The sequence below is a fragment of the Poromitra crassiceps genome, assembly GCF_964638095.1.
Source record: "Poromitra crassiceps genome assembly, chromosome: 8".
Taxonomy (NCBI): domain Eukaryota; kingdom Metazoa; phylum Chordata; class Actinopteri; order Beryciformes; family Melamphaidae; genus Poromitra; species Poromitra crassiceps.
Window position 1 is genome coordinate 33,629,414 of NC_139629.1, and position 18,861 is coordinate 33,648,274.

Sequence of the window (18,861 nt, forward strand, 5' to 3'; positions counted from 1 at the left end):
AGGTAACTTACAATGGATCTCTAGGCAGTTTTGTTATGGCTTTCCCAATGAAAGACTTGAAAAGGTTTTAGTGTCCGTACCGGGATTCAAACCACAAACCTTTGGGTTGGAAGGCATGGTCTTTCACCACTGGACTACAGCCCAGCTCAAACACACAGCACATGCATCAAGTCAAATAGATGTGGTTAAGATCAGGGTTTTCTTAACCACGACCATACCCTAACCCAATTGATATGGTGGTCGTGGTTAAGAAAACCGTGATCTTAACCACATCTATTTGACTTGCTGCATGTGCTGTGTGTTTGAGCTGGGCTGTAGTCCAGTGGTGAAAGACCATGCCTTCCAACCCAAAGGTTTGTGGTTTGAATCCCGGTACGGACACTAAAACCTTTCAAGTCTTTTTTGAATATTTTGTTTTCAATTATTAATATTATTTTCACATTTACTAATCATTAACCACTCTATTCAGGAATTGACCGACTAATCAGCAACTATCTAATGATTAACTAATATATTCACGAACTGACATGTATTAAAACAGTTAACTACTCTGAGTCTGCACTGAGTGCTCATAAGTGTCAAAATAGAAAACCAGATTCAAACATAGGCAGAATGGTTCCAGGTCCATGTTTATCATACCAGAATGTTAGCACAACAATACAAAACTCACAGCAACAAGTAGACCAGTGGTTTATTGATAGTATTCTGTGACATCACCACACAGACATCTTGGTCTGCTTGTAATCAATTAACAGGTGATTAACCACACAGCCAATGAGCTGTGTGTAGTGTAAAGTGCCATATTGGTCGGAAATGCATGTGACATCATGGGAATACTATGAATAGACAAGTCCAAGTGAATCAGTTGTTATTAAGCTTTATGAAGGCTACTTAAACAAGATAATTTAGGATAGATATAAATGTACCAAATGTTATAGCTATGTTATAGCAGACGTTTTGTCATTTCTAAAAAAATAGATTTTTCAGGTTCGCACAACATAGTATTGCATAAGGAGTTGCTCATAATAACTCTTTTTAAATCTTTAAAGTATTTTAGTTGCTGTTCTGGGTATGGCATTGCATCCCTGAGAAGGCTACATCGGTACAGCTGGGTTTCATTCAGGTTCATGTGTAAGGATACTCATTCTACAGTGGGTGTTTATATGATATACTGTGCAAATCTATATTTTTTAATCTCTTAAATTACATAATATTCCTTTGGTTTCTTCAGTGCGGTTTGCTGATATGTCAAAGAGATAGTTACACAAATAAATGACAAAACTCATAAGCAAACAGAAATGGTGAAGTGCTGCTCATTTCAGAGAGATACCGTATTGCACAGACAGATGAGATCATCTTCACGGTGGAAGAGGTTTCTCCTGCTGGAGCAGGAGTGAGCTCATCTGCCAGGGTTAAACAAGGTTGTGAGCCAGGGGTGAGTGAGGTCGTCTGCCAGGGGTGAGCGAGGTCGTCTGCCAGGGGTGAGTGAGGTCGTCTGCCAGGGGTGAGTGAGGTCGTCTGCCAGGGGTGAGCGAGGTCATGAGCCAGGGGTGAGTGAGGTCATCTGCCAGGGGTGAGTGAGGTCATCTGCCAGGGGTGAGTGAGGTCGTCTGCCAGGGGTGAGTGAGGTCGTCTGCCAGGGGTGAGTGAGGTCGTCTGCCAGGGGTGAGCGAGGTCGTCTGCCAGGGGTGAGCGAGGTCATCTGCCAGGGGTGAGTGAGGTCATCTGCCAGGGGTGAGCGAGGTCGTCTGCCAGGGGTGAGTGAGGTCATCTGCCAGGGGTGAGCGAGGTCGTCTGCCAGGGGTGAGTGAGGTCATCTGCCAGGGGTGAGCGAGGTCGTCTGCCAGGGGTGAGCGAGGTCGTCTGCCAGGGGTGAGTGAGGTCATGAGCTAGGGGTGAGCGAGGTCATCTGCCAGGGGTGAGTGAGGTCATGAGCCAGGGTGGATGGGGGCAGATCAGGGCATGGTGGGGCAGGGCAGCAGCATCAGCATGAGACACAGAGGACTGGGGCTCAGTGCCAGCCCCGATGAGTCTCTCCCTACACACACACACACACACACACACACACACACACACACACACACACACACACACACACACACACAGGGGTCAAACCAATAGAACTGGAAAATAGAATGCCCATTGGTCACACTGTATTTGGGCGTGTCACAAACAAAAGGCAAAGTAAACAGAGTTCCAGTTTAGATGATGCCGTCACACTTAGTTTCTGTTGCTCCATTAAGACTGAATGGGAGGAGCTGCTTTGTAAATGTGGCAACACCTGATTCCAGCAATTCTGGGTACATGTTGTGTTTCAGAGCTGTTAGCTACATGTTGTGTTTCAGAGCTGTTAGCTACATGTTGTGTTTCAGAGCTGTTAGCTACATGTTGTGTTTCAGAGCTGTTAGCTACATGTTGTGTTTCAGAGCTGTTAGCTACATGTTGTGTTTCAGAGCTGTTAGCTACATGTTTGTTAGCTACATGTTGTGTTTCAGAGCTGTTAGCTACATGTGTTCAGAGCTGTTAGCTACATGTTGTGTTTCAGGCCTCTTTTGGTATGGTATGGTGTTTATTCTTAATCCCCGAGGGGAAACATGGTTTGCCACCAGAGCGAGAACAGATACAAACAAGAAACAGTAACATACAGCACAATAACAATAATACAGTGGAGAGAGAGAGAGCCTCACAAAGCAAGGCTAGCAGTGTTCATTAAAGAATTTTACAGAAGCAGGAACAAAAGATCTTCTAAATCGCTCAGTAGAGCACCGAGGCATCAAAAGCCTATTACTAAACGAACTGCGCAGGGCATTAAATACATTAAACAAAGGATGGCCTTCATAAGAAAGAATAGAATTCAATTTTCTCCTTGTTCTCTTGGCTATAATCATCTCCAAAGAATCAGGGGGAAGGCCAATCACTGAGCCTGCCTTTTTAATCATTTTGTTTATCCTATTTTTGTCCATGACAGTGAGGCTGCCCCCCCAGCAGAGCACAGCATAGAAAAGGACACTAGCTAGGATACCTTGGTAGAACACATGAAGAAGTGACCTGCTGATGTCAAATGATCTAAGCTTCCTCAAGTGGAAAAGTCCAGACTGGGCCTTCTTGAACACAGAATCTGTGTTCTTCTTCCAGTCCAGCTTACTGTCCAGGTGGACACCGAGATACTTATAAGACTGGACTATTTCTACCTCCAGCCCTTTAATAATGACAGGGGAGACTTCTGCCTTCTTCCTCCCAAAATCAATAACTAGCTCTTTGGTCTTTTCAACATTGAGCAGTAAAAAATTGTCATCGCACCAGGAAACAAATAAATCAATCTCCTTTTTATAGGCCCGATCGTCACCTTTGTTGATGAGACCAATAAGAGCAGTGTCATCAGAGAATTTCTGCATATGACACATGGCCTCACTATGTCTGCAGTCCGCAGTATAAAGAATAAAGAAAAAAGGAGCTAAAACTGTTCCTTGAGGGGCTCCAGTTTTTGTCCAGATGATATCTGATACAGTGTCGTCCAGCCTAACAAACTGAGGTCGAGGCACAAGATATCTCATGCACCAGGCGATGGTTGAATTATGCAATTTATATTGAATCAGTTTATTTGCTAGAACGTGTGGCTGGATAGTGTTGTTCAGGCTCCATCTGGGCCCTTCTTGATCTAACTTCGTTCTCTCTCTTTCTTAAAAAAAAAAAAAAAAAAAAACTAACCAACCTTGTACCACTAACCTAAACTTGTACCACTGTTCCTTCAGAAGTTGTAGTTGTCATAGACTGTGCTCCATAGTTGATTGCTCTATTGCTGACAAAAAATGTGTTATTGTAAGTCGCTTTGGATAAAAGCGTCTGCCAAATGACGTAATGTAATGTAATGTAATGTAATGAAGGCGCTCGAAAAATCAAAGAACATTTCCCTAACAGAGTTTAAATAAACGTCTTACAAATAAAGAAAAGCCACTGTCAAATCATGCGATTTAAGTGAATGTTTTGAGCTTTGAGAGAGGTTTGTTCATGTTTACCCATTTTGGTGGATTGTCCCAAGATCATACAAATGATGTGATTTTTGTGAACTTAAAGGCCCAATCCGTCAAAACTCACTATTACTGACGCCGGTGGCCGTTAGTGTAACTGCAGGCAGCGTGTGAACGAGCTGACGCGCGGGCACCATACTCGCACGCGCACAAGCAGTTGCCTGGCAACAGCAGAGCTGTTCGTTGCTTTGTAACGTTAACTCATAAAAGTCACTTGAAAACGGCAACCTGGACAATTTATCGGTCAGATCAGCCTCGAGATGCCCAGGAAGGATTCTGGATGAATTAGGGGACGTTATTGTGGCATGTTTGGTCGTGTTTTGGCTTGCGTTGACTGCGGGCAAGTCGATACTCATGTTAGCAAAAGCCAGGAAATAGCCTGCTCCCCCTGTATGTATGGTAATGCCTGGAGTTGACCAAACTGAACAATCAAACAATGTTTCATAAGCATAACAGTAACGTTAGGCATATTTAGGACTGTTAAATTCATTATCCACACAAGACGGTAACGTTATTAGTGGGGCTGGTGGTAATTTCTATAAATGTAAATGAATATTAGTTAGCCGCGATTAGCATCAAGCTAATGCTACTAGTATGTGCAGTCCCACTGCAGTCAGAGCCTGCTGGCTGCGGGAAGTGGATACTCATGTTTGCACAAGCCAGGAAATAGCCTGCTCCCCCTGTGTGTACGGTACCGTCAAACAATGTACCGTAAGCATAACAGACAGTAGGCTAACGTTAGGCATATTTCCGACTGTTAGATTCATTCATTATCAACACAAGACAGTAACGTTATTAGTGGGGCTGGTGGTAATTTCTATAAATATAGCTAAATCTATTAGTTAGCATCAAGGGGAGCGTGCCTATGTTCCCACAGCCCTATGTTCCCACAGCCCTTTCTTGACTATTTTATAGAGCAGCAACGCGTTGAAAATAGAACAGTGGCGTAAAATAGAGCAGCGCGTGTGCTGCGCGTTGCATGCTGACAAGCCACGGCCGGTGTGAGACTTTACATTAAATATAATTGAATCTAAAAGGCGCGGCGCGTTTTTTTGCGCGACATACATGTTCGGTGTATTTTGGCCTTAAGGAGCTAAGTTTAGCAAAGGACGTGTCAAAATTATGCCAGAGAACAGCACATGTCCACAAGCCAGGGCTACTAGCAAACAATCAAAATAAGATTAATTTTTTATTTATTTAAATAAATAAAAATATTGCACTATTTATGCAGTTAACTCAACCTTTATTGCACTATTTATGCAGTTCACTCAACATTTTTGTGCCAGGAACAGGCAATCTGCAAGTGCTGTCCTTTGAAGACTATTTCAAGATTTATATTTCTGGCGCCAGCAACGCCAATGGATCTTTTCTCCTCTCGTTTCATGACGGTGGAAACAGAAATTCTGAACAACTAAAACCTTTCCTCCACGGTTTCCAGGGATCAAGCTTCCATGAATAGCAGCCATCTGAGCAAACACTGTGGACCACTCAGCACCATGGCCGCGAATTACGATCAAAATATAAGGGGGTCGTCGGAACTACACCTCTCCACCAAATATCGTGAAAATCCGTGCTGTAGTATTTACGAAATTGTGCATTTGGTTTTTCAAACTGTCGCAATAGAAACAACTATGGACGGATCGTGATCAACACAAAAGTGTTCCACGCAACACGCCTTCACCAAATTTGGTGCAAATTGGAACATTCTGCATCGAAACGTTTAGATCACATTGTGTTTTGTTATTTTTTGTGGTTTTTTGTCTCTTTGACCTTACTCAGTCATTCGTAGTGATGCATTGTGTAAGTTGGATTGTGAATGCCTTTTTGATTCTTCATTAATACAATAAAATTAAATTAAAAATTAAAATGCACACAGACAAAGAGTAAGTAAATCTTAGTAAACGTGGGAACATTATGAGAACTAGTGCAAACCACTTCTTGTAGTTTAGGGGGCTGGGGCCAAATCTGATATGGATGAATTGCTAACTAGTGCTAGTCATATTGTGTATTTTTTCATGATCATGTGTATTCTTGCATGATCAAAGGCACACAAAACTTTGAGACTGGTGTGGTTGTGCAACAAGACTATTGTTGGGAAATGTGGGAACACAGGGCCTTATGTTAAATGTCAATGACAGATATGTCCACAGTTCTGTACTAGTGTTCAGTGTTTACTGGCTATGTGAAGGGTTAACGCCACAGTGAGGCGCTATTGTACATTGGTAGTGTATACCTCCGTGCCACTTCCTTCCGGTGCCCGAAGAAGAAAATACCGGGCTTGTTATTCAGAGTGGAGCTGTAGCACAGACAGCTAGATGCTTGTGACCAACAGCGATTAAATAAACTACGCCATAAAGGCTAAAGATATCATCTCTCTCCATCGTCTCATTTTACTCCCGGATGCAACGTGCTGCAAAGACGTATAACTCAACAGGTTATGGGCCCAGGAGTCGTTCGGGAGAAAAGTTTGCCGACTTCCACGTGTAAAGACGCAAGGTAAACGAGCGTGCTAACGAGCTAGCTGCGTAACAAGAGCCGCAGGCTAGCATGGATAGACGAGGGACAAGCAGGTTGCCTCGACTGGCATTCGACGGAGATGAGAGAAAATATGTAAAGCCTCGGAAGAAGACGGTGACGAGGACTTCGCGTTCAGGATGAGGGACGGAGAGAACCGTACCCAGCAGCAGCCAGCTGGAGGCATCCAGGAGAGGACTGATGGTGGATACGGGCGCCACCTCTCACATCATTACCGACGTGACCAAGTTTAAAAACTTTGACAACGCGTTCAGACCGGAAAAGCACAGCGTCGAGCTGGCAGACGGCACCCGTTGCAGTGGGGTCGCGCAGAAGAGGGGGACTGCGGAGGTTTGCCTGATCGACGACAGAGGACAACGACACAAAGCGACGCTGAGAGACGCTCTGTTCATACCATCGTACCCCCAGAACATCTTCTCAGTGAAGGCGGCCACTGCAAGCGGGGCAACGGTCGTTTTCAAAGAAGACAAGGATGCACTGATAACCAAAAACGGCACCAGGTTTGAAATACATGTGTATGGCAAGTTGTATTATTTGCACACTGAGGGTGAGTCTATTGACCAGTGTAATGCATGCCACGACATTCAGACATGGCACGAAATATTAGGCCACTGCAATTATGATGACGTCCTAAAGCTGCAGAATGTGGTGGATGGCATGCAAATTAAAGGTAAAGCATGTAGGCCTGAACAAGAATGTAAGGTGTGTATTCAGGGGAAATTTGCCCAAACAAGAAATAGAGAGCCCGATACCAGAGCAGAGGCTCCCTTACAGTTGGTACACACAGACCTTGCAGGTCCTGTACCCACAGAGTCGATTGAAGGTTACAAATATGTGCAGTCATTCACTGACGATTACTCGAGCGCAGTGTTTACATATTTTCTGAAAAAGAAAAGTGACACAGTGTTAGCTACGGAAAAGTTCCTAGCAGATGTATCTCCTTGGGGGAAAGTTAAATGTCTCAGGTCCGACAACGGGACTGAGTACACATGCAATGATTTTCAAACACTGATGAGGAAAAATAAAATCAGACACGAGACGTCAGCTCCGTATTCACCTCACCAGAACGGGACTGCGGAGCGGGGTTGGCGCACTCTATTTGAGATGGGGCGGTGCATGTTAGTGGAGAGTGAGTTACCAAAACCACTATGGCACTATGCAATACAAACAGCAGCGATGGTACGTAACAGGTGTTTTAACAAACGTACAGGGCAGACTCCCTACCAGCTGCTGACAGGCAAGAAGGCTAATCTAGCAAAAATGCAAAGATTTGGGTCTGTATGCTACACATACAAACAAGAAAAGGGAAAACTGGATTCCAGGTGTGACCAGGGGCGTTTTATAGGCTATGATAAGAACAGCCCGGCGTACTTGGTATATCACCCAGATACAAACAGAGTGCTAAAACATAGGCTGGTAAAGTTTGTAAGCAGGGCAGCTGCAGAGAAACAAACACAGACAGATGAGACAGATCCAAATGACGAATGTGACAGTGTGAGACAGCCTAGGACTAGGGACACCACACAGGAGGTTGACAGGAGCACAGAGAATGCTCAAGAGCCAAGTGTACACAGTAGAGGTGCACAGAGTGGTAGTCCAGGTCCAGTTATGAGGTCTACTGATCGAAACCAAACACAACAGAGTGTGACAGGTGGTGAACCTGAGGGCGGAAGGTATCCGACCAGAGAAAGGAGAAAACCAAGTCACCTAAATGACTTCGTGAATGAAGACAGTGACAGTGACAGTGATGGGGTTCACACTACTGTAGATTACTGTTACAGGGCTGTATGTGGTGTTCCACAGACCTTTGGGGAAGCTATGAGGTCAGCTAACTCTAAAGAATGGGGAAAAGCAATGGATGAAGAGGTCAAGGCGTTAAACGACAACAACACATTTACCGCGACAACCCTGCCAATAGGCAAGAAAATAGTGGGGGGTAAATGGGTTTACTCCATCAAGAGTGATGTAGACGGAAAAGACAAATACAAAGCCAGATTCGTGGCTAAGGGATACAGCCAGGTGATGGGAATAGATTATGGCGAAACATTTTCACCCACAGCAAACCTAACAAGTGTCCGGGTGCTGTTACAAAAAGCGGCACAGGAGAATCTACTCCTACACCAGATGGACGTGAAAACGGCTTATTTGCACGCGCCCATAGACTACGACATCTACATTAATCCACCAGAGGGTTACGAAGAGAAGGATGATGGTATAGTCTATAAGCTTGAAAAGTCACTTTATGGTCTTAAACAATCCGGGCGTAACTGGAATAGAGTCTTACATGATTGTTTAACTGGAGACGGGTTCACACAAAACCCAGCCGACCACTGTGTGTATGCGAAAGAGTCGAAAGACGAGAAGGTGATCATAATCATATGGGTCGATGACTTGATCATTGCGGCCAGCAATGAGAAGCTTCTAAAAGAAGTGAAAGAGATGCCAAAATCTCAAAAATTTTGACTGACCAAGAGATTTTTCCATTGGAGTGAATGGAGATGTGGCGAGTCTGGCGACTCTTCTATATACACGGCTCTGGTACACATGTATGTGAAACCTCTGAGGCTGTGTGTGTGTGAAGCCCACACAAGGCTTTGAACAGCAGCTCTCTGAACAGCACAGCAGCTCCCCTCTGATTCTCCCCATCCACCCACTCTGTGCCTTCATCTCCACATCCACCCACTCTGTGCCTTCATCTCCACATCCACCCACTCTGTTCCTGCATCTCCACTATCCTCTGATCCCACAGTCCAGCCACCTGCTGGTAGACGTGCTAATAAAACATATCGATGTCATGCCATTATTAACCCTCTTCCCCACCTTGTCCTTCAGCAGAAAGCTGACACCTGGGACAGAGACGGGGGGGCGGGGGGGCTTAAAGAAAAATGTGACAATTAGACAAAAGCAAGCGATCCCAGATGTGAGAAGTCAAACAAAGGCAAAGCCGAGAAGGAACACAGCTTACTAGTGAGTGACCACCGCAATGCAGCGCTGCATCACTCTTTGATCTGCACTCAGTCTGAACAGCTTCAGCAGCACAGTGCTGCAGACTGTTATGCTCATCGATAAACATGCAGAGTGTTTAGTACAGATTACATTTGTCTGGAGAGCTCTGCATGCTGCGTGTGTTTAAGTCTGTCAAACAAAACTCTCAAGTTACACCGGAGAAAATAAACATTCCATGTTTGAAAGACAGACACCGTAACACCGTAAGCCAGCGTGTTCTCTGTACTTCATTTGACCACACAAACAAAGCCTTTATATACTTTGCTAACTGGCATGTTAGCATCACAGAACTTAGCAGACTTTTCCTGTGGACAGCACAGCACTTAAGAGATTAGGGCAGTTAGTTAGCCTGGCTGCAGACAGAGGGGAAAGCCTCCTAGGCGGAGCCAGGAGCAGAGCCAATTAAAAACACCTGTCCTGGATAATAATCCCTGGCTGAGCCCGTCAGAGCACACTCACTGGCCCCGCCCCCACGTCTACATTTTACATGCACACTGATATTATTATTATGATGAGTATTATGTTTATGAGCCTATTATGTTTATGAGCCGGCACATGCAAATCCCATATCCTGTTTAAAACACCTGTATAAGCTCGTATAACTGCTGATGAAGTGGGTTTGCGGGATATTCATTGTAAACATCAGCTACTGTAAATGCGTAAAATAAAAATATGATGTATATAGATTCCAATATTACCTGGGATAATATTACCTGGGATACTGAAGATCGTATCCTGTTTACTGTTGTTGTTGTTGTTTGCAATCTGCACAAGCTCAATGTTTGCAGGAGAACACAAGAACAAATTCTGTTTCTTTGTGTGGGCTGGATTTTTGACAGGTTATTAAAGCTGCATATAAACAGCATATCCCAAACAGGACAAGGTGCAGAATATGAGACATTATCTTGAATATTGTGTGAATGCAACACGTAGCCAATTTGTGAGCAACAGGAAGGGAATGTTGTGACGATCCTCCTCCCACTCTCCTGGCCTGGCTTTGCAGGAGCCTGGTGCTGGGCTCGTTAGGCTGATTGAGTGCACCTGGTGTACTCCCTGAGCTTAAACGCCTTCAGACTATAGACCAAATCACCGTGACGTCACCATGTAAACAAATTTACTTCCGGGTACCACTTGGGAAAGGCGGCAGGTTTAAATGTGCGTGTTGTCATATAAATGCTGTCAAACCCTCTCGTTTTCGGCCGACTACTTTCAATTTAAATGGTTAAACGGTTGGTAAACATGCTTGTCCGACGTATCTAGCCTTTCTTCTGTGTTTGTTTTATGTAGTGTTAGCTAGCTAATAAAGTTTGTTTGTCTGTCAAACTCGCTGTTTTTTTTACGTTACAGACAGAGTAACCTCGCGTCACCAGGCTCTTCTCGGCGAGAAAGAGCCTGGTACAGACAGAGCTACTGACGCCAGGTCAATTTAATTTAGCTTCAAGTCTACTCTAGTCTGGTCCAACAGGTAAATTAGCTAGTCTGGTCTCCACTAACGTTAGTGAAAGTGTTGTTATGAATGATATTAAACAACAACACAACACGGACGAACCATTTTTGTCTTCTTTGTCTGTTTTTGTCTTCAACATGTCAGTTTGTGCCGTCCACCGCCATTATAATGTGTGGACCTCAGGGGTACCCGGAAGTAAATGTAAACATCCCGCTGATTTGGTCTATAGGGAGAATTTTCACGGGAGCCATTTTGTGTCGAAAAGGCAGGGTAAACACAGGTGCAAGCAAAACACTAATGAGGGATTCCAACTTCCATGATGACAGAAAGGACCTGGGACGGACCGGGGGTTCGAACCCCGGACCTTCTTGCTGTGAGACAACAGCGCTAACCACTGAGCCACCGTGCCGTCCCCCGTGTGGTGATGTAACAGAATACTATCAATATTCAATCAGCCCGAACACACGATCACCAGCAAGCAGAGTGGGAGGGTGATCATCACACATTCAACTCTGATGCTTGGACACTCTGGGGGTGAGATCCAATGAAAGGATTCCTTCCTATGGGATCCCAAATGCAAGCATGGAAAAGACAGATCAAGATCTCTGAGGATCTACTTTCCAACGCATCATCCATACAGCAGATAACACAGTCTACTCTACAGCACAGCAGAGGACAGTCGTGCGACTAACTGATCACACACCCTCAAGGACACAGTCGTCGCAGAAGGATGCTTCTCTGAGGCCATTTACACCTGGCATCAACATGTGTTTTGTCATCAGATTGCAATCTGATGACAGAAAACGCATGTTAACGAACGCCAGGTATAAATGGATCTGATTGCAATCTGATGACAGAAAACGCATGTTAATGCCAGGTGTAAATGGCCTCTCTGTGCTTGACACTAGTATCTTATATTTCACCTCATGTTTCCCCCTTTGTTCTCCTGGAAGACTTTTTTTATTTTATTTTTTTTATAAAAAAAAAATCCCGGATTTTTCTCCCATTTTCTCCCCATTTGTACTTGGCCGATTCCCCCTGCTGTCCCAGTCGTTGCTCCACCCCCTTTGCCGATCTGGGGAGAGCCAAAGACTAGCACATGCTTCCTCCGGACCTCCAATACACGTACAGTTGTCAGCCGCTTATTTTCACCTGACGGCAACGTAACGAGTGGGAGGAGCATCTCACCCCCCCCCCCCCAGTTCCTCTCCCCCCAAACAGGCGCATCGACCAACCAGAGGAGGCGCTAGTGCAGCAACCAGGACTCATACCTAGTCTCTTAAAACACTCGTTGGCTCCTGCATTTTGCTTCCGCCTGCCCGTCTGTACCTCATAGAGGAGAAAGTTGGTCAAAACGTAAATAAGGCGGGACATCCGCTCAGGGCGGGACCATCGCTAATAATTTCTCCAATCACCTGCATCGGTTTTGTTTACAGGTGTCGTGATTGGTCGAATACCCTCGAACGTCCTCCGGTCAGAAGCTTTTTTTCTTTGGAAGACGACAACTTCCTCTGGCCAAAATTGTCTCTGGAGCATTCGAAGATTGTGGAAGAGATAGACTGGCTAGAGAGACTTAACTCATACACCCCACCGGCTTCCCACCCGCAGACACGGCCAATTGTCTCTGGAAATACTGCTACCGGGACTTGAACCCGCGTCTCCACCGTGCTTTTACCTCTACACTACCCAGACACCCCCTGGAAGACTTTCTTTACATTCCCTCTCTAACTTCTCCTATCTCTGCTCAGCGCTCTTATCACAGAGTCATCCCTGCCCCATCATACCTGAACTAACAGCCTGCTCCAACAATGCTGTGTTATTTCTGACATTTACAAAAGAGGCTCAGAGTTCATACAAGCAGTCAAACTGAGGATGTCTCCTCTTTGTCCCATTCTGTCAACAGGGAAGTGAAGGGAACCTATAGTGCTCTGAAACACTGTCTGGGTAACATCCAGTCAGAATCACTCTCCATGTCCTCAAAATGGAGTAAGGCTTATGTTGAGAGTTAGTCTCTCTGGGCATGTTTAGTCTAACGAGGCTCAACAATCAAAGTTCACAGGAATCACACAGACAGCGCTAAGCCACTGGACGGGGTTTGGTTACACCATAAATGAGCACATAAGTCTGAGTTAACCCTCGCCAAGACAGACGTGCATTAACACTTAGTTACACCTGTCGTGCAGCTCAGGGAGCCCAGACGCTAAAATCGATCTCCAACCTGCCCTCGTGTGTCCGGCCTGTCAACAATGGGGAGGGATTAGGCCAAAGCCCGGGTTTAATCTGGCAGGACAAATTGACGTTTCAAAACAAAAGCCTGGCTTTTAATCTGGCAGGACAAAATTGACGTTTCAAAACAAAAGCCTGGCTTTTAATCTGATAGTTCAAAACACGAGTTTACTCACTAAAAGTCTTTCTCCAGGTCTCTCCGCTCACTCCGACTCCAGAGTAGAGAAGGCAGAAGGCAGGAAGGAAGGAGGGAAGTGACAGTCAATGTGTGTGTCTGTGTGTGTGTGTGTGTGTGTGTGTGTGTGTGTGTGTGTGTGTGTGTGTGCGCGTGCACGTGCGCGGGTGTGTCTGCATTGCGGGCTGACTTGTTTTTCAGAACAACTTAAAACTACGGTCACATTACCCTTGGACGGGTGTGGAGGGGAGGGCCAGCCTGTGAGCCTGTGTTATTATGACTGCTAAACAGGTTTGAGGAGGCGTTCAGGGCCGACACAGTAAAAACACACGCGAGCGCGGGCCCCAATGTGTTTTCATCATCTAGTGAATCCGACTGTAAGCTTCTTCATAAGGCCACTGACACGACCCCGTTAAGGCTGCTGTGTGCTTTGTAAGAGGATAGTTTAAGTCAAAGATCATCGGTCGTGGTATTTGAGCAGCGACAGGAAAAGGGTCCAGGGGCCGAGGAGGAGGAGGAAGGCCACTGAGTGTCGGACTGTGCAAGAGAGCAGGAAGAGGAAAGTGCACTGCACAATGACCTGGAAAAAAAAGTGACTGATGAGAGTTCAAGACAGAGACAGGCTAGGCTACGCTAGCAATGTACAGCACTAACGTTGTACGTTTTCCGATGTTGTTGTGTGCCGGCTGTCTCTCCAGGGTGGCTGTCCGTCAGAGGTGAAAGGGGACACTAAGAGCAGGAAGTATGACCTGTATGACCTCAAAGCCAAAACAGTCCTCAACCAACAGCCATACAGCCATATATCATCCAGTGAAACCAAGGATCTCGTAAAGTCTCTTATATAAACTTCCAAAGGAGAGAAGGGGGGGTGGAATTGCTGCGCAAAAAATATCGCTGGTGTGCAGTGTTAATTTTGGCAGCTATTTTAGATTTTTATTTTTCATTTTATATTTCTGTCATCCAATAGTCATCTCCTAGCTGGCTGTGTGCACTTTGTCCATTAGTTAAACAGGAGAAAAACTCCCACACCGACACTGGAAAACTGACAGCCAATCAGCTTTAAAACACAATTATGCAAATTATGTCAGGCATCGGGCGAGAGGGCGAATCAGATCAAACGCTGACAGAGACATTTCTCTTTGATCTCCGCGGCCACTTGGACAGCAGCAGCAGCAGCAGCAGTGCTAAGTGGCTGTTAAACAAAGACAGTGGCGAAGGGAGAAAATGACAAGAGTTCTATTTTCAGCCAGAACCCCCCTCCGCCCCCCCGCCCACAATCCCCCTCTCTCTCTCTCTCCTCCCTGCACCGCTGCTCGCTCGCCCGCTCGCTACAAAACTTCACCAAAAGTATCCATCCTTCAGCCAGCTGTGTGTTGTGTTTTAAATAGGACAGGGCCAGCCAGCTCCTGAACTGGAGAGAGAGAGAGACAGAGAGAGGGAGAGAGAGAGAGAGAGAGAGAGAGAGAGAGACAGAGAGACAGACAGAGAGAGAGAGAGAGAGAGTGAGAGACACACAGAGAGAGAGAGACACAGAGAGAGAGAGCGAGAGAGAGAGAGAGAGACAGAGAGGTGAGGGGTAATGGGACTCTCTGGTCAGAGTGAAATTAGGAATGGGGGGGAGAGAGAGAGAGAGAGAGACAGAGACACAGAGAGAAAGAGAGAGAGAGACAGAGAGAGACAGACAGACAGACAGAGAGACACAGAGAGAGAGACAGAGAGAGAGAGACACACACACACACACACACAGAGAGAGAGAGACAGAGAGAGAGATAGAGAGAGAGAGAGAGAGAGAGGTGAGGGGTAATGGGACTTTTTGGGTCAGAGTGAAATTAGGAATGGGGGGGAGAGAGAGACAGAGAGAGAGAGAGGGAGAGAGAGAGCGAGAGACACACACAGAGACAGAGAGAGAGACAGAGAGAGAGAGAGAGAGAGAGAGCGAGAGAGAGAGAGAGACAGAGAGAGAGACAGAGAGAGAGAGACAGAGAGGTGAGGGGTAATGGGACTCTCTGGGTCAGAGTGAAATTAGGAATGGGGGCGGGGGGAGAGAATTCCTCTGGGAGCAGCATTCCCTCGGCATGTGGAGCTATATCAGGAGCCGCCACAGGAGAAGAAGAAAAAACACAGGAAGTGATAAGGAGGAGAAGTGAAAACAAAGCAAGTTGACTTGGCTGAAGTTCTGCGATGATGAGGAGAAGTAGGAGCTACGTAACGGCTCTTAGGGAAACTGAAGCATAAACACCATCACCAGCGGGACAGAAGATAAACTCCAGTGCCACAGAGAGAGAGGGATGACAGTTCAGTGCAAAGCAGTTTGACAAATCTATCCGGTGAAAATAGATGAGATGAAGAATGATTAGACTGAGCAGACATGTTATTTACGTGGGGTGGTTGTTTTAATGAGCGGTTTAGAGCCGTTACACTGAGGCTACCTCTGTCTTTGTTTGTTCACTGGCCCCTGCTTAATAAAGCATGAACACTCAACACTGCACACTGTCGCCTTTGTCTACGGAAACAAGAGCGCGAGGCTGAATTCTCTCTCCCTGATAAAAGACATGCAGACCTATTTTCTACCCCACTCATGACGTGAGGAGGATCCTCTTTATACGGACATGCCAGACACTGAGCCACTGGACTCAAGCAAAACCACAGCTTAGTAATAGACCCTTCTCACAGGGGCTATTTTGTGTGGAAAAGGCAGGGTAAACACAGGTGCAAGCAAAACACTAATGAGGGTTTCACTTTCAAACTTCCATGATTGGAATTTAGAAACCCTCAGGGATGCACCGATATGAAAATTTTGGCCGATGCCGATAACCGATATTAACATTGCTGTTATGGCCGATAACCGATGTTTACCGATGTCGATATGATCTGTATAAAACCACATTTCTATGATCATCACATTTTGTACATACTGAAAAACACATGTAAACACTGAATTTGAAAAATGAATGCATTTCTTTATTTCCAAAACTTTTGGAAAAGTCCATACATCATAGATGTACTGCATTATTTCATCTCAATGTGAAGAATTTGGCTGATAATGATAACCGATATTAACATTGCAACATCGGACCGATACCGATATGTTAAAAAATGACTAACATCGGCCGCTACCGATATGATTGCCGATATATCGTGCATCCCTACTCATTAGTGTTTTGCTTGCACCTGTGTTTACCCTGCCTTTTCGACACAAAATGGGCCCTGTGAAAAGGGTCTATTCCTGAACCTGCCAATGGATTCACACTTACAAATTAACTAAATAACTGACGCAAGCAGCAAAAAAAAGAATAAATGGGGGAAAACATCTGTGCATGTGTACTTTTCAAGTCAAGTACTTTTAACAGCCTTAGTATGAAGGAGTTAAATCTAACAATGATCTTTATTCTTGCTAGCCATCCGTCTGCCTATACTGGACACTCAGTCACTTCATACTGTAGTTGAACTGGTCCACAACTGTGAGGTGGGAATTTGTGCAATAATTGTACTGCTTGGTTTTACTGGTTAAATTAAAAAACAAGGAACGCCAGCACGCGATGAATGTCCTTTCAGGGTTTTTATTCTGTCATCAAGACCTTAATACAACGGACGTTTCCGCCAACAGGCCTTCTTCAGCGTTGTTTTTACTGGTTTAAATTGCTTTGTTGTTGCCCTAATTGGGCTGTTCTTTTTTTATTTGGATTTTGTTATTGTACATTCTGCCTAACTGAATTTTGTAATGCCACAAAAAAAAAAAAAAAAAAGTTGGCGTGCAAGCTTTTCTCTCTTGCAGGGACCTTCTTCTTGGCCCAGAAATCACATCAGGAGTTTCATTCTATCTAGAGGAGCCATCTCATACCTTGCTCTTATCAGCACCAGCACACCTTCACCACCCAGACTCTTCTCCTGCACTGAGACCTGTCCCTGTACTGCTGTATGATGAGACCTGTCTGTCCTCCGTACACAGTCAACACAAAAGTGACTTCTTATCTGAGTTGGACACAGAGTACTGATACCACAGGAAGCCAGGAGAGACAAGGCCAGGTCACAGGGGAAAATGCTGCAGCCTGCATCCAAGGCCAGTCAGTCGAAACTCTCAAAAACGACACTCGGAAGTTCCAGCAGCTAAAGCTCTCACTCGCAGTCAAGCAAGCATGGCGAGAAGAAGGCGGGCCTTCGCTCTAGTCTAGTGGTTACAGAGTCTGCCCTTCAACTGGAGGACTGCAGGTTCAAGTGTCTGTCTGCCCTGCTGACATGTCCTTGATCAAGACTCTGAAGAGACTTTCCCAAACAGACAAACATGACAGATTAGGCACAGCAAGAGAGTTGTTGTGTTATTTCAAGCTGTGGTTGGGATGTGTGCAGGATGTATTTTCTATAAGGTCAGGGGTGTGTGTGTGTTGTGTGTGTGTGTGTGTGTGTGTGTGTGTGTGTGTGTGTGTGTGTGTGTGTGTGTGTGTGTGTGTGTGTGTGTGTGTGTGTGGCTTACCTTCCTGGACGCGCGGCAGGTGGGACTGGTCAATCTCCAGCTCTGCCATCATCACTGTCCCTGGCCTGGGGTCAGTCAGTCACTGCCTCATGGCGAAACTCAGGAGACCCTTACGAACAGGAAGGCATTCTGAAGTTAGTTAGCTAGTATAGTAACTGGCCAAAAGCCTGCAACAGAGTAGACCCCACAAAATAACAAAACTTCATGGCACATTATAATTATATGCTAGTGTCCGACTCTCTGTTAGTTATTATAGCCTACAGATATTTGGTTTCTATCAACAACTATGACAAAGAATACACTCTCCATATGCGTGGAGACTTTTGCAGAGCACTAACTAGACATTAGACACTGTGACTGACAACGTGCAACGTTAGTGTATTTGTGGCGCGTGCACACAAGGCCACTTCTGTTTTCGAGGAAATAAGTTATTGAATGTAAACAAACACTAGTCAAGCACATAAACAAACAGCGCATGCATGCACCCCCAAACTGTTATTGTTTTATAACGTCAACCTACCTGTTGCTGTCCTGTTATTGTGTGTTGTGTTTGCGCACAAAGCCGAGTCAACAAGTAAACATGACAGTCAAGTGTCACTTCGGAGTTTGTCTGTTCAGTCGCTTTCCCTCTCCTCTCTCCTTCTCTCTCTCTCTCTCTCTCTCTCTCTTTCTATCTGTCTCTCTGTGTAGTTTCTCTAAGTGCTGAATAATTTCAAACGTCTGTCTTCTTGGGTGGACTTTGAATCGATCTTCGCGTACTCTTCATCAATGAAACAAAGCACCGTCGACTTGTGATGGGAAGCCAGGGCGGACAAACTTAAGCCCGCTCCGCCTGGCTGCTTCTTGATGATAGCTCCTGTTGAACAGCAGCGGAGGGAGGAGGCGTTTTTTCCGCTCGGACCGGATTACCGATGCTGCCTTCAGGTGCTCCTCATAAACTCAAAACTGACCAATGCTCAAGTCGACTTGTAGT

At 45.5% G+C, this 18,861-nt stretch overlaps 1 long non-coding RNA gene across 1 annotated transcript; it reads right to left on the minus strand.

The window, feature by feature from the left end:
- Positions 1 to 1,757: 1,757 nt before the first annotated feature.
- On the minus strand, positions 1,758 to 18,647 carry LOC310781358. The gene is made up of 3 exons (XR_014552967.1): positions 18,409 to 18,647; positions 17,889 to 17,997; positions 1,758 to 2,038 (listed from the first exon to the last, which is right to left on the minus strand). It is a non-coding gene; the product is annotated as an uncharacterized lncRNA (long non-coding RNA).
- Between the last annotated feature and the right edge of the window lie 214 nt (positions 18,648 to 18,861).